The sequence below is a fragment of the Aethalodelphis obliquidens genome, unplaced genomic scaffold, assembly GCF_003676395.1.
Source record: "Aethalodelphis obliquidens isolate GAN/ISIS:26980383/991018 unplaced genomic scaffold, ASM367639v1 scaffold14, whole genome shotgun sequence".
NCBI classification, from domain to species: Eukaryota; Metazoa; Chordata; class Mammalia; order Artiodactyla; family Delphinidae; genus Aethalodelphis; species Aethalodelphis obliquidens.
This window is the reverse complement of record NW_020837958.1, coordinates 37,926,158-37,939,073: the sequence shown is the minus strand read 5'-3', so window position 1 is coordinate 37,939,073 and position 12,916 is coordinate 37,926,158. Positions and strand designations below refer to the sequence as shown.

At 52.6% G+C, this 12,916-nt stretch overlaps 1 protein-coding gene across 2 annotated transcripts in view; it reads right to left on the bottom strand.

Annotated features, from left to right (window-relative positions):
* The window catches only part of DCHS1 (dachsous cadherin-related 1), a 35,134-nt gene extending 22,664 nt beyond the window's left edge, over positions 1-12,470 (bottom strand). Inside the window, exon 1 of one of the 2 annotated variants that reach the window (XM_027115515.1) lies at positions 12,171-12,470. The gene's annotated coding sequence lies outside the window, so the exon portion shown is untranslated. The remainder of the gene's footprint in view (positions 1-12,170) is intronic. The other variant, XM_027115516.1, reaches the window with a different exon arrangement.
* Between the last annotated feature and the right edge of the window lie 446 nt (positions 12,471-12,916).

Below are 12,916 nucleotides of genomic sequence, written 5' to 3'. Positions count from 1 at the left end.
TCTTCTGTACCATCTATTTGCTGATGACTTTGCAACCTCCAGCTCTGGAGAGCACTGGAGACACATGTCCAGCCATACAATGGACTTCCTTACAATGTATTCCCAACCTTCAGCTCAACCTGATTTTCTTCCTCCATTCCCTTTCCTGTGAACAGCACCACCGCTCAGAAACTCTCCTTGCTTTCCTTGCTTTTCTTCAGTCCTGATTTCCAATTAGTCTTCAAAACCTGACCATCTTAACTAGACATGTTTCAAGTCTGCCCTTTCCTATGTTTTCACACTGTTGCTGTCCCAGTCCAAGCACTGTCATCCCTCTTTTTGATTCCTGCCACAGCCCTTTACTGGTCCCCATGCCTCCTGGATTGGCCCCTCTGATCCATGTCCGCCTGACCAGAGCTATCCTCACAACTCTCACCAAACCAGTCGCGACAAAAGGCTTCCACTGGTTTGCCATCACTGACGGCAGAAAACTGCTGCCCATTATGGACAAAACAATGCAGATGTACATCTGCCCAAACTGTCTGCAGTTTCACGGGTTCATGGACACTAGGTATAGAACTTCTCTTCGCAAGACAAAGCCCAACCTCCTTAATATATCTTACTGACCTGAGCCCTGCCAACCTCTCCACTGTGCCCCACATTCACCTTCCCCCACTGCACCCTGCATTCCAACACTAAACCCATCACCTGATCCGTCCCAACTCCTTGCCTTGTATGTACCATGCTTTTGTCCTGAGATATCCTTTAAAAGTCCTGTCCAATTGGCCATCCCCTACTCAAACTTCAAGATCCCATTCAAACATCCTGTCTTCTGTGGACTCTTCTATGATATCTCTCTGACCTCCCTGCAGTGCCTACGGTATCCCCTACTGGGCTCTCACTGCTTTAGATGCACACTGACAATAAATTGCACAGCAGCCCTGATTTGTTCATGTGTCTGCCCATCACACCCCTCCCCCTCCACCAAACTGAAAGCTCCTTGAGGAGAGCAGCTTGAGGGTCTTAGTTAGTTTCTGGTTCTCCAGCAGTTCCTAGAGGTATCACGAGAGCAGGCAATCAGTGCTGAACAAATGTGCAGAACCTCATAAGTGCACACCACCACCCTTACCTACTGACACAGGGAGAAACGTCCCTGGACACGCCAACTCAGACAACACACACAAACACGTGTGAGCCCGCGCCCCTGAGGCACCATGGTCAGGAGTGTGGCGTAGAAATGGCTGCAGAAGTGTGTCCTTTGGTCTTTCTAGATTTGCTCTGCTCTAGGACTTCCTGTCCTCCCACGGGATGAGAGTTTCTGACCCTCTACTTATACTTCCAACCCCAATGTCTCCCATCTGTGTGAGGCAATGAAAAGAGCTGGGACTCTGGAGTTTGAGCTGGCTTTGAGTCCAATCTGAGTGTTATTTTCCTAATCTATGTAATGGCCATGTTAATGCCTACTTTGTGGGGTTTTAGGAGAATCACAGGCAATGGAAACAAGGAGCTCAGAGTTGGGCATTTGGTAGATGCTCTCTCCTCGGTTCCCAACACCATCCTTGGCTTCAGAGCTCTAGGATTTACTAAGACCCCTCTCCCCAAGGCTCAAGGCTGTGAAGTCTGTGGAGCTTTCCCATGGAATAACAGATCAGAGGAATTCAGAACAAGAAGGTCAGAGTAAACACAGGCCTGACTCAGAGAGGGGAGAGGCTGTGTGTAGAGAGATGGTGCAGTGGCCAGGGCAGGGATCTAGGCCTAGAGACTGGGTTAGGAGTCAAGGGTTAAGAATTGGTCCTGTTCATTTAATCGGTCAGTGGAGAGAAAGCAGAGTGGGGATAATGGATAGTGAGGTCAATGTACTTCTTACATTGTGTTAGGATTCTTTGTCCCCAACCCAGAATGTCAGCTGTTTGAGGGCCAGGACTGTATCTTATTCACCTTTGTGTGTAGCACAGAGCACGGCACGTAGCACATGATCAATACATTTTCTGAACGAAAGGATGTATGAATGGTATGAGGTAAAACTCAGGTGAATGATCAGCCTTGAGGAGGAGGGATTCAGGCCCAGGCAGATGTCCCTTCTCCCAACCTGTGTAGACCCTGATGCCCTCCCGGGTCCCTGTTCAATGCAAACTCCCCCATACACCCTCACAGTGGATGCACAAAGGTGCCTACTCACGAAGTCACAGACCCACACACAGCCAGGCACACGGATGCACAGACTCACATGCAGACAGGCACACTCAACACACACACTCACATGGACAGGAGCTACTCTAACATACACAGAGACGCCCAACTTCACAGAGGAGCATGTTATCACTCACACAGATGGGCATGTTCATTCGCCTGGAACCTTCCCCCACCCCACACACACGTGCAGGCACACATGGAAACACACACAGGCATGCTTTTGCCCACACAGACACATACACACAGAAAGACACTTTCTCGTGGGCCTCACACAGACAGGCGCGTGCGCACACACACACGCACACATACACACAGGCACACTCACTCACACCCCCTCCCTCTCACGGACACAGACAAACCACTTTCACCCCTGCAGAGACTCACGCTGGCAGGCCCGCACACACACTTGCAGACGCACCCACACGCCGGCATGCTCTCACACACACTGTTGGGGCACTCGTGGTCAGCTCTGTGGCTGCAGCTGTGACCTCGGGGTCCCTGGGGCCTGTCTGGACTATGCTTCATCACTTCCTGCTCCAGGGCTTCTAGTTCCAAACTCGAACTCCAGACTCTCTCCCGAGACTGTCTCATCCCCTCTCCAACTCTCTTCTCAGCACCATCTCCCCATCTGTCCACTGTTTCTCACTGCTTCTTCCCCAAGACTTGCTCCTCCTCTCTGTTCCTGTCTCTTTCCCTCTCCAGGTTTGTCCCATCCCTTCCCCCAGACCTGGCCTAAGCCATCCATCCTGTCTCTTTCCCCAATCTGTCCTGCCCCCTACCCAGATCTATCTTCTTTCTCCCCCCAGATTGGTCACATCTCTTCCCCCACCCAGTTCTGCCTTGCTACATGCCCTCACCCTGTCCCGGTCCTGTTACTCTGTCCTCTGGCTCCATCCTGCTCTCCCCCTCTAGCCCCACATCTGGGCCTCTGGAACCACAGCTGGTTCTCATTAGGAGGGGGAGGGGCGAGACTGTTCATTGGGGCCTGCAATGTGATGTCAATCCCCCCCCACCAGCAGGCTGTGCGTCTATAGGACCTGGGAGCAGGGAGAACATGGGAGAGGAAAGAGGTGGGCTGTGGGGGAGCAGTAGGGGGACCATAAGGGAAAGGGTGCTCCAGAAGGAAGCAGAGGAATGGCCCAAGGTGCAGAGGGGAAGCAGGCTGGGGGAGCTGGCACCTCACAGGTCTCCTCCCTCAACTTCCTGTCCCAGAGCCAGGGAGGGACTTAGACCAGAAAGACAACAGGGTGAGGAGAGGGCTTCAAAAGGCAGATTGGCTCAGAAGTGGAGGAAGAAGAGGGTAGCTTTGGTGAGCAAAGGGAGGTGGAGATACAGGGCCAGGCGTAAAGGGGAGAGGAAGAGAGGCGAGAGTTCTCATGGGGGACCACGGGGAGCAAGACTGAGGGAGAGGGAGTGTGTATCGGCAAAGCAAAGAGTGAGTGGAGTTCATACAGAAAGGGGAGGCAAGTCAGAGACAGGAACAGCTGGGCTGGAGAGGTGGAGGGCAGTAAATAAAGGTGGGAGTTAGGGCTGGGGAGTCGGCGGAAGGGGGTAAAGAGGAGAGGAGGCATTAGTAAGGGAGGAGGGAGGAGAAGGCCGACAAGCTGGCTTCCTTGGATGTCCCCGGGACAACCTCATGGATGGGTGGCCCAGGGCAGTGCCCGGGCCTGGCTCTGTCCCTCCCGAGGACTGGTCTCATTAGGCACCTCAGGGAGAGGCCGGGGATGGATGTGAGCAGAGAAGGCAGAGGGAAGGTTTCTTTTCTGGACTGCTAGTGTGCTGGCAACTCATAGATGGTGCCTTATTTAATCATCGTAGCAACCGCATGAAGAAGGCATCCCACCTTCCACTGAGGAAACTGGGGCTCGGAGTGAAACAACTGTCCTGAGTTAACACAGCCTTGATTTGATCCCAGGACTATGCACTCCATACTGCCTGAGATTCATGGAGAAGGGAAAGATGAAGCGAGGAAGAAATTTCAGGGGAGAGACCTAGGAAGACAATGGAGGCCTGGAGAAGAGAACCTCTGGGAGAAGGGACACCAAGGACAAGGTGTTTGTAACCCAGGTCAGCAGTAGCGGGACAGAGAGGACACAGAGAAGAAAGATGTGAGGAGGTGAAGTTGACCAGATTTGGCCGCCGACCCTTCAGGAAGGGTGAGGGAATGGAGGGGCTCTAGACTGACTCCAGGGTTCTGGCCTGATTACTACTGTGGTGCCATGAGGACAGCACAGAAGAGAAGCCATCTGGGGGCTTCCTGTTGAGGCCCCCCCATGGAGGTGTCCCAAACACAGCTGGATCTGCAGGTCTGGAGCTCAGGAGAGAGGTCTGGGTTGGAGATGGATTTGGACCAATCAAGGAGTAACTCATAGCCATGGGTATGGAGATCCATCAGGTAGGACATGTAGAGCGAAAAGAGAGTTTAGGACAGAGCCCCGGGGAGCAGTCACATTCAAGGGGCAGACTGAGGAGAGCATTATTCTTCTTGGAGGAGAAAGAGAAGGAGGCCATAGCTCAGAAGTTAAAGGAGGGAGCATTTCAACAAGGATGGAGAGATCGATAGTGTCCAATGCTGCTGAAAGGTCCAGAAAGATGAAGACTGAGAAGTGGCCACTGGTTTTAGCAGTCAGGAGGTCATAGTGATCTTGGGGAGAATCGTTTCAGGAGAGTCCTAAGGGAGCAAGCCTCCTGCAGTGGGAACTGATAGAGAATGAATCAGCTAACAACTAGCCATAGACCAGATGTCAGTATAGATTCATTCATCAACACATGCTTACTGCACTCCTAGAAAATGGAGGCAATGTGTCATGGTGAGGTAGGACCAGACAGTGCTGAAGACATGGACTCTGGGGGCAAACCAACTCTGGGATTTCTCCCCAGCTTCTCACTTGCTAGCTGTGTAATCTTGGGTGTGCCTCTGAAATGCTCAGTGCTTCCATTTCCTCATTTATAAAATAGGGACAGGGACTTCCCTGGTGGTCCAGTGGTTAGGACTTCGCCTTCCAATGCAGGGGGGGCGGGTTCGACCCCTGGTCGGGGAGCTAGGATCCCACACGCCTCATGGCCAAAAAACAGAAAAACATAAAACAGAAGCAGTATTGTAACAAATTCAATAAAGACTTTAAAAAAATGGTCCACATAAAAAAATAGGGACAATAATAATACTACAGTGTACATGCAGTTAGAATAGTGTGTTGCACACAGTCAGCACACATAAGCATGAACACAAAGATGCTTGTATAAGTACACAAGCATGAACTCTTATTACAGTGGTTAAGAAGATGGGCTCTGCTGTCTGACAGACTCAAGTTCAAATTCTGACTCCGCCACTTATAGAGAAATCCTGGGAAAACTGTTTAACCTTTCTAGACCTAAGTTTCTTCTTTTGTAAAATGGGGATTAAAGTGCCTACTTTATATGGCTGATATGAAAGTTAAATGAAAGAATGACAAAAAAACTTAGCACAGTGGCTGGTACACAGTGAAGGCTCAATAAATGTTGGCTGCTATTGCGTGCCAGGCACTCACAATAACCCTGGGATAAGTGTTATTCCACAGCTGAGGAGACTGAAGCTCAGACTAGGTAGCAGAGAAACGTCTGGAACATAGCTCTGATGGACTCCAAAGCTAGTGCTTTCTCTTCCACAATATTGCTTCTCTGCTGGAGGGCTTGGAACAGTCTGATAAACGTTCATTAAGTGGCCAGGCAACCGAACAGGGAAGGAGCCTGAGCAGAGCTGTGCGTAGGAGAGTAACTCCAGCAGTACATGCAAGGTGGGTCGGAGTAGGAGGTGATCAGTGACGAGGCAGTTATGAATCCAGGTTGAGAGTCAGGTGGGCATGGTCAGGTGGTTAGAGGGGAAGTGACCAGAGGATGCTTGGAGGTCTCCAGGAGACAAAGGGAAAAATAGGGGAGGTGGGCCCAGGGCATGTGTGTGAAATGATTCACTAATAGATTTATTCAATAAGTACCTATTGAAGACCTACCATGTGCCAAACACCATACTAGGCACTAGAGACATAGCAGTGACCTGGACAGATCGCGTCCCTGCCTTCATGGTGTTCACGGGTCGGGAGGCCTGGGCAGGGATGGGCAGGGCAGGGTGAGGGAGCTACAGTGGTGGGATGAGCAGCAAGGACCTGGTCTTAAGATCTGACTCTCACAAGTACAGTCCGGGCTGCAGAGGAGGCCAGTGAGGCTGGAGCTAGCAGAGAAGCTGGAGACGTAGAGGGAAGAACGAGTCTGGGGAAGCAAGAGGTGGAGGAGAAGGAGAGAGTAGTAGAGGGGCTGAGATCTTGGAAGTGAAATGAACTAAGTTAAGAGTTGAGCACTTAATAGTTGTTTCCTTTCTCAATCCTCAGAACAACTCTCTTACTGTTACCTCCATATTCAACTGAGGAAAGGGAAGCTCAGAGAAGCTAAGGTCATCCAGGTGGTAAATGGTGAGGCTGGGAGGTGTGAGGTGTAGCCCCCCTTCCTTTCTTCCCTGTCCTCCTTCCTCACCAAGCATGTGACAGTGTGTTCTAGGCTCTGAGAGGAAACAGCTCCTTCCATGGAGCAGCTTAGACAGAAAAACATAAACAACAGGGCACTCCACTGTGCTAAGCGAACACAGAGGGGCATCCTGACTCAGGCCTGGGGGTTCTAGGCGGACTGCCGGAAGGAGGTGCCCTCTCACCAGGGGACACAGGAACTGAGAAGCCCCTCCTAAGTGGCAGAGGTTGAAATGCCCGGAAGTCAGAGGATTACCTGGAAACACTGACACCGGAGCTGAAGGAAGGGGCAGGCAGCAGGAAACCAGGAAAAAGATGGGATCCAATACCATGAACCCATGGGAGGGGCTTTGTCCAGTGACCTGGACAGATCGCATCCCTGCCTTCATGGTGTTCACAGGTAGGGAGGCCTGGGCAGGGATGGGCAGGGCAGGGTGAGGGAGCTACAGTGGTGGGCAAAAGGAAAAGGAAGGAGAGGGCACCAGTATCTGGGAAGCTGATACAGGGAGGAGCAGGGGCCTGGGTGCCAGGAGTAGGAGGGTTCAGAGTGGTGTATGTGAGTGGGTGTTCGAGGAAGGAGCAGCCCGCGGCACCTCCAGGGAAGGGGGCCTGGTGGAGCAGAGCAGGTGGAGAGGCACTGTAGTCCTGTGGCCTGATGGCATGTCACAGCTTCCTCGTCTTCCACTCCCTCCAAGAACCCCAACAGGCATGTGGCCCAGTAGATTTGGATCTGCAAATTTCTGGTGTTTGTTAAATATTTGCTAGCTGAATGAAAGGGAAATAAAGTCCAATAGGGGAGCGGAAGAGGATCCAGGAAAAGAGAAGTCCAGGTGAAAGAGAGAGAAGAGGAGAGACAGTAGGGTGAGGAAGGACAACTTGTGCGGGAGGGGAGTGGAAAATGAACTAAGTTAAGTTCATGAACTAGAGACTTTCTGTCTCTAGTGGGTAAGTGGGCGTGTGTGAAAATGTCTCTACTGTGTGGGCAGCTGAGACCAGGGGTCAGTCTTCTGAAGAGTGAATGAGGGTGAGGGAGGTGCTGTGAGGTGCCTCATTCATTCATTCATTGTTCATTGCCAAGCATCTGTAGAGGGGTCCGGGGACACGAAGATGAATAATATACAGCCTTGTCATTAAGGATATCCCAGCCCAGGCAGAGAGACAGAAAGGGAAGAGGTAATGACAACAGTGAGACAAGAGGGTCCCAAGCTTGCCTGGTGGTCAGGAGAGACAGGGTTTGAGACTAGAGCTGAGGATGGGAAGGGGTTATCCAGGAGACAAAGGGAGTAAAAGGCTTTTCAGGCAGTACGTGCAAAGGGCCAGAAGCATGGAAGAGTGCAGTGTCTTTGGGGAACTACAAGGAATTCAGTATGGCTGGAACTTGCAATGTGAGGGAGCTATGGAAATGGGAGAGGGTGGGGAGGCTGGGGGTGTCAGGTCATGACAGACCTCCTAAGCCTCCTTAAAGTAGAGATCTCACCCAAGACAGTGGTAGGACACTAAAGAATGCTGAGCAGGGAATGCCGTGGCTGGATTTGCACTTTAGGGAGATCCCTCTTGCCGCAATGAGAAGACTGGATTGGAAGAGTAGACGTCTAGGGAGACAAGTTAGGAGGCTCTTGAAGTAATTCATGTGAAAAGATGGTGAAGGCAGTAGCTGAGGCCATGGATAAAAGGGGATGGGATATCAGAGACAGCTGGAAAGGAAGTAGAACCAACAGGTCCCAATGACTTTCTGGGTTATGGGACATGTGGAGAAGGGAGTGGCTACGGTTAATTTCTGGGTTTGTAGCTTGGTAACTGAGTGGGGATGGTGGTTTGGGGGAGGAAGGAATGAGGAGATCAGGTCTGGACATGTTAAGGGGCTTATGGACTCTATAGTAAAGATCAGGTAGGAAGCAGACCTGCAGGTCTGGGGGTCAGAAGAGAGGTGTGGAAGAGATAGATATTTGGGAGCCATCAGCTTATACAGATGATAATTAAAGCCCTGGAAATGAATGAGACAGATGACCAAGAGGGGTGTATACAGTGAGACAATAAGAAGGTCCAAGCCAGAACCCTAATAAACAGTAACATTTAGGGGCCACCCAAAGGAGCCCCCAAAGCAGACTGAGAAGGAACAGCCAGGAGGTGCTCTGAAAGAGAGATGCACAGATCCCACCCTACTGTATCATCTGCTTTTTTGCCTGTATCCCTTGCCAAGGGTAGGAATAGAATAGTGTCTCCTATTACAGTATCCCCACCACCTAGCAGTGAGCTCATTAAATACTGACAGAATAAAATAGTGGCTCAAAAGGCGTAAGAATGATTCAAAGAGAAAAAAACAGTCAACAATGTTGGACCCTGCCAGGAGGTCAAGCAGTTGAGGACTTCTGAAAAGAGCCCCTAAATTTGGCAGGTGAGAGGTCATGTTCTCTTAGGGAGAGCAGTTACATTGTATGGGGCAGGAGCAAATGGGAAGTGAGGAGCTCTGTGCGGAAGACCCTTGCACAAAATGTGGCAGGGCGGCAAAGTGAGAGAGCGTCTTAGTCAGGTATTACAGGGTTAATACCTGGAGAGGTATTATAACCTAGAAGGTAGGAGAGCCTGGAGGCTCTTCATGTGCTCACGGGAGGAATGGGTACAGAGGGAGAAACTGGACACATGGATAAGACTCAGAGTAATTTGTCAAGTGAGGCCGAAGCGGGCGGGATCCGCAACAGCCGAGGGGATTCAAACGGGATGGCCTCAATTCTCCGAGTGGCCGACAGACCAGGTGTGTCTGTCATGTCTACTCTTCCTCCCTTTCCTTCAGCCTCCACATCCATTCTGTCACTGAGCCCTTCTGACCCCACTGCCTAAAGAATTCTTGAAACTATCTACTTCCTCGTCCTCTACTGCCACTCCTCCAGTTCAGACCAGCATTATCCCCTCCTGGGTTCCTGCAACAGCCAACCATCCCTTTCTTCCCAGACTCCTCCCTCCAGTCACCACACTGCTGTCAGAGTGGTATTTATAAGACAGATCTGATCCTATCACACCACAGCTTCAAATGATTCGGTGATTTTCAATTATTCTCGGCTTCCATAAGCTTTCATATGGACCTGCAAGAACTGCATGACCTAACTAACCCTTCATTACCTCTGTCAGACTCTGTGACCTGCCCTCACATCATGCTACTAGAGCCAGGCTCACTGGATTGCTTTTTCCCTCAGACATACAATACTTTCTCACATGTGGGCTTTCCATTGCTGCTCCCTAGGCTTGGCATATTTTCCACCCGCTTCACCTCACCTCCACCTCTCCTTTGCTCGGTAGACTCCCTATGTATCTATCAAGCTTAAGCTTAAATGTCACTTCCTTCCAAAAGCCTCTTCTGGTCTCCCTACAGGGGCTCAGGTTTCCCTGCTATGTGCTGCCATGGTACAGCGCTCACCCCATAGCCTGTAAGCTCCATACAGGCAAGGACCATGGCTATTTGGTTCACCCTTGTAATGCCACCACCTACCACACCGCCTGGCACAGAGTAGGTGCTTAATAGGTGTTTGCAGAATAAATGGTCCAGCGAGTTGACTAATTAATCTGCTGAAAACAATGAGGGATGTAAGGTAAAGGGATGTGAAAAAATAGAAAAAATTTCATCTATTTATTTATGGAGGGCCCAGTTGAGGGTGCAATTTATAGAAGCGTGAATTTATAGAAGCATAACTTGGTGTGGTTGAGAAATCATTCCAGCTAGGGCTGAGACTTTGTGGGATGGGTGGTCTCAAGGACAACAATAAAACGGAACAAAGAGTGGCCAAGGAGTGGATGAAGTGATGGTCCTGGGCATATAAACTGGAAGGAGAGCACAAAGCCAGAAAGGGGCAGATTAGGACAAAGCAAAGAGGTCAAGGGCAAGGAGTCATTATGAGGTTGAAAAGTAAGTGGAATGGGAGCAAGGGCATCCGGGAGCTGGAAGGACACTGGAGGCTCTGGGCAGAGTGGAATGTAGGAGTTCAGAATTTTAGAGATGGACCAATTATACAGAGTGGTCATGGGAGGGGAGAAGGTAACAGGAGCTAAAGAGCTCAAGAAACTGTGAGGCTACACTTGGAGGAACACTTGGAACCATGGCAGTGTATAGGGTGAGGGGAAGACTGATCTAGGTCCCCAAGTTTTCAGGGAACTAGAGGGTAAGCCTAGGAAGTCTATGAGTGAGAAGCCATGGTGTGAGTATCGTAAGTTAATGGGAGTTTATTCAGCAGTTGGGACAGCTCAGTCTGTGGTGTGTGCAAGACACCTAAAACTGTGTTTCCTATGGGATATACAAACGGGTGTTGGTAAGGGTGACTGCAACACAGCCTCCTGTTAGTGTCAGGTCTCTGAGACACCTGCTATGTACAGGCAGTCCTGATGAAGTATAACCTAGATGATGGGTTGGCTGTGACAGGGTTACCAGTGGATGTATATTGCTGTGGCAGTGTCTCCGGAAAGGTGCTGGCAGCAATGGTGTCTCCCATGGTTTGTGGTGGCCTTGACAATGATCCTGGGGGAATGTGTTGGCTGCACCATTTCTATCGTGGGTGTATGCTGTTCTGAGAGCACCCTCTGTAAATGTGTATTGGCTCTGACAGTGCTTCCGGGGGGTGCGTGATGGCTGTGAAGGCATCTCTTGTGGATGTGTGCTGCCTGCAACTGTGTCCCCTGTGGGTATTTGAGGAGTTGACATAAGCAACAATATTTTTCTGGCCTATGACCCCATGGCTGTGAGCCCGGCCCACGCCACACTGAGCTCATTGTACTTCTAGACCTCCATTTCCCCACCCCCTCCACGTGGGACCAGGCCCGCAGTGACCTCCCTCCGTCCCCTGCACAGGATTCCCATCTAGGCATCCTGGACACAAACTCAACACCAGTCTGGGTGACAGACCTCCACTTCGGGCTTCGCCTGTCTCTCCTCTGTTTCTCTTTACTTCTCCCCCCTCAGTTTCTTTGTTTCTGTCTCAGTTTGTCTCTGTCACACACCCATCCTCCACATTCTGACACATGGCTCCCACAGAGGCAGGCAACACACACACACACACACACACACACACACACACACACACACACACTCCCTCACAGGGACTGGCTCACCAGACACATACTCACTCTGACCCACACACCCTCGGAGTGACACGCACGTACACACGGCCAAACACACACACACACACACACAACTCCCCAGTGACACGCACTGACTCACACTAGGCGATGCACTCGCGCTCACATTCACATTCGGAGGAGCACACACACACCCTGCCTACACCTCCGGCACACTCACGCCGCCACACATCCGACTCGATGACACACGCACACAAAGACCCCCAGGCCCTGCCCCCACGCTCACGTTCACGCTCGTCCTCGTCCCGCAGGCCCAGGCCCCCCCTCCCCCATTGTCTCCGGCTCAGAACAAAGCCCCCGGCTCCGTCGCCGCCACCGCCGCCCAGGAGAGGCCGGCGGCCCGGCGGGTGCGGCCGGACGGGCCGGGCGGCCGCGGGCACTGACCTCCGCGCGGCGCGGGCTCCCTTGCCCGGTCCTGGGGCGCCGTCCGGCGCGGTCAGCCCCCTGGGCAGCGCCCGCCCGCGCGGGGCCTGGGGCCGCGCATCGTCCGCCACCGCTGTCTCCCGGCCAGCGAGCAGCTTCGGGCGGCCGGCCGGCCGTCGGTTCGCGAGCACCCGCCCGTCGGTCGGTCCGTCCGCCGCCGCCGTCGCCGCCGCCGGGGCGCCGCCTCCTACACAGCCGCCCCGAGGAGGAAGCGAGATTCGCCGCCGCGGCCCCGCGCCCCCTCCCCTCCCCTCCCCCGCCCTCCGCGCGGTAACCCGAGCCCCCGCCCCTCCGCCCGCGAGCCCCCGCCCCCGCCCCCACCCGCGCTCCGCGCCGCTGCCCCCCCAGCGCCCGCCAGTCCTCCCTCCGCCCCTAGACTTCCCGGCCCCAGTCCCCGGCCGGATCCGGCCCCAGCGCTGCGCGGTTCCCGCGTCCCCGTTCTCTTCCCTTCTCCTGGTCCAAGCGCCCTGTCCCCTTCTCCCATCCCGTTCTCTACATCCTCTCTCCTCGTCCCCTTCTCCTTCTCGTCCTGCTCTTCCATCTTCTTTCCTACCCCTCATTCCTCCACCGTCCCCTCTTCTCCCTCACTGCCCTAATCTCCCTCCCAACCCTTTTCTCTCCATTCCCCTCTCCCTTCTACCTACCCTCTTCTTCTCGCCCCATCTCCCATCCTTTCCTCTCCAGCCCCTTGTTCCCATCCCTTCTCG